Source organism: Eptatretus burgeri, chromosome 13 (genome assembly GCF_056783735.1).
Source record: "Eptatretus burgeri isolate ZD-2024b chromosome 13, Ebu_testis_v1, whole genome shotgun sequence".
Classification (NCBI taxonomy): Eukaryota; Metazoa; Chordata; class Myxini; order Myxiniformes; family Myxinidae; genus Eptatretus; species Eptatretus burgeri.
In genome coordinates, this window is record NC_140973.1 from 48,164,585 (window position 1) to 48,168,033 (window position 3,449).

Below are 3,449 nucleotides of genomic sequence, written 5' to 3' on the forward strand. Positions count from 1 at the left end.
CATATACCAATCGTGACATCAAGCTGAAAAAGTCACATTACAATTAAAATTTCGATAAGCTTATACATTTCTCACACTGAAAAAAAAATGAATGAAAAAATAATTTTGCAACAATTTAAGCTTGACATGTACAGATTCAAAACTTATCACAACCTAAATTAAAGTTTGACACGATAATAACAGATATATATATATATATATATATATATATATATATATATATATATATATATATATATATATATATATATATATATATATATATATATATATATATATATATATATATATATATATACATCCATCCATCCATTAGGACCATACTCTGTGCAGAGCGTTGGTGCCGCCGAAGCAGTCTCCTTGGCTATTGGGAACAATCCTGGACGGGTCGCCACTCCAACACAGGATACCAGCAAGCTGGCACTCATTTTGCCGACCTTGGAAGGATGACAGGCAGAGTCAACCCCACCTGGTGTTAATTCAACAGCTGAGCGGGATTTGAACTCAGGACCCGAGGATCCCAAGCCCACTACCTTAACCATTAAGCCAACACCAGGCATTATATATATATATATATATATATATATATATATATATATATATATATATATATATATATATATATATCTTCTTCTTTCGGCTGCTCCCGTTCGGGGTCGCCACAGCGGATCATCCGTATGATCCGCATAGTGATTTGGCACATGTTTTACGCCGGATGCCCTTCCTGACGCAACCCTGGTCACCTCTTACGACACAGGGATATGGTACATCTATTTTTTAACCAGGGTATACACCGGCCCAGTATACTGGTACTCATTTCGCCGACCTCGGAAGGATGACAGGCTGAGTCAACCCCCTGGTGTATTAATTCAGTGGCCCAACGGGGCTTGAACTCAGGACCTTTTGGATCCCAAGCCGCTGCCCTAACCATTGCGCCAACACCAGGATAAAAATATATATATATATATATATATATATATATATATATATATATATATATATATATATATATATATATATGTAGGGTAAGAATACTGATTCTGGCTCACTTTTCCCCATGTAAATGAATGGGGGATTTTCAGCGATTTATATTTTTTTCCCTAAAAATAAATCCCCTTTTTATCCCAAGGTATATTTATTTGTCTCCCCTTTTAACTTGGAGGTTGAACCTCATTGAATTGAACACCTGGGGGTTGAACAGCTCACTCATTGAACCTATAAAGATTTGTTCATTCTCAAATTCCTTCAATAGTTTAATTTTCTTTGCACAATAATCCCCATCTAAAATATTGACAAACAAAACATTTGAATCTTTATATTTTTTAAGATACCCCTTTTGTGCCATTACGAAATGATAAACTTCTCTTAATGCTCTTGTTTGACCACCTCCTGAGCCACAGGTTATTTTTTGTTAAGCCCCGCCCACTTTTCTTTAAGCCCCGCCCACTTTTGCTAAGCCCCGCCCACTTTTGCTAAGCTCCGCCCACTTTTCATAAGGTATTTTTTCTAAGCCACGCCCACTTTTGCTAAGCCCCGCCCACTTTTGTTAAGCCCCGCCCACTTTCCACAAGGTATTCAATAAGCCACGCCCACTTTTCCTAAGCCCCGCCCACTTTTGCTAAGCTCCGCCCACTTTTCATGAGGTATTTTTTTCTAAGCCACGCCCACTTTTCCTAAGCCCCGCCCACTTTTGCTAAGCTCCGCCCACTTTTCATAAGGTATTTTTTCTAAGCCACGCCCACTTTTCCTAAGCTCCGCCTACTTTTGCTAAGCCCCGCCCACTCTTACATCATTTCCAGTTCATCTCTGACTCACAAAGAAATCACTAGAAAATTACAGGATGTTATGGTTTTGAAAAATTTCCCAATGAAGGCTTGCCTAGGCTTGCCCAGGGAATTTCCAAAGGAAACCACACCCACCAGTCTTTCTCTATAAAAGCTTCAAACCCAGGCTCCATTTTAAACATTTGTTCTTGCTGGCAATGGTGTTCTGTGTGCTTGTCTCAAACTCTCTGTCTTCTATGGAACTAAACCTTCAAGTTGATGAACTGGATTCAAACCTCTTATCTATTGAGGTAAGATTTTTTATTTTCCTATTTTCAAACTTTGATTGAAGCATACTCATTTAATAATTAAATAACTTAATTAATACATTATTATTTTCTCTCACAGGAAATTGTATCTGAAAATACTGCTTTTGCTACAACTTGGGGGGAAATTGTTGGCTTGGTTGAAGACCTTGAGTGGGATGACTTTGGTGTTCCTTGGAACTCTCTGTCTTCTATGGAACTAAACCTTCAAGTTGATGAACTGGATTCAAACCTCTTATCTATTGAGGTAAGATTTTTTATTTTCCTATTTTCAAACTTTGATTGAAGCATACTCATTTAATAATTAAATAACTTAATTAATACATTATTATTTTCTCTCACAGGAAATTGTGTCTGAAATACGAAATGAAAATACTGCTTTTGCTACAACTTGGGGCGAAATTGTTGGCTTGGTTGAAGACCTTATGAGCGACCAAGACCCACAGAACGAGTTCGTCCTTGATGACCCAACCAAAGAGTTATACCTTGGAGACCAGCAAAATCCTGAAAAAGAGTTTTACAGCAATAGTACTCATTGTGAGTTATCAAGACAATACCCACTGAACAAGTTATACCTTGATGAGCCAGAATACAAGTTTTACCTTGGAGACTCACAAATTTTGAAAAAATCAGTAAATGAGTTCTGCCTTGATGGTTTAAATAACTACCTTGGAGACTCAGGAAAAGGGTTTTGCCAAGATGGTTCTAAATATGGGGCCTACCTTGGAGACTCACAAATTTTGAAAAAATCAGTAAATGAGTTCTGCCTTGATGGTTTAAATAACTACCTTGGAGACTCAGGAAAAGGGTTCTGCCAAGATGGTTCTAAATATGGGGCCTACCTTGGAGACTCACAAATTTTGAAAAAATCAGTAAATGAGTTCTGCCTTGATGGTTTAAATAACTACCTTGGAGACTCAGGAAAAGGGTTCTGCCAAGATGGTTCTAAATATGGGGCCTACCTTGGAGACTCACAAATTTTGAAAAAATCAGTAAATGAGTTCTGCCTTGATGGTTTAAATAACTACCTTGGAGACTCAGGAAAAGGGTTCTGCCAAGATGGTTCTAAATATGGGTCCTACCTTGGAGACTCACAAATTTTGAAAAAATCAGTAAATGAGTTATCCTTAAGAGACTTTGTAAGTTGGTTTTACTTTGAATACTTGAAATGTGGGTTCTGGATTGATAACTCACAATGTGATACATATCTTGGAAACTCAACGGGAATGTGGTTATACCTTGAAGACTTGGAAAGTTGGGTTTATGTTGGACACTTGAAACTTTTTTGGGGGCTTTTATTTATTTATTTATTTATTTATTATTATTATTATTTTATTTATTTATATTTGGGGGACTTTTG

General features: G+C 37.0%; 1 long non-coding RNA gene across 1 annotated transcript; it reads left to right on the forward strand.

Moving 5' to 3' along the window:
• Positions 1 to 1,121: 1,121 nt before the first annotated feature.
• On the forward strand, positions 1,122 to 2,716 carry LOC147014421 (uncharacterized). The gene is made up of 3 exons (XR_015050439.1): positions 1,122 to 2,074; positions 2,172 to 2,336; positions 2,434 to 2,716. It is a non-coding gene; the product is annotated as an uncharacterized LOC147014421 (long non-coding RNA).
• The last annotated feature ends 733 nt before the right edge of the window (positions 2,717 to 3,449 follow it).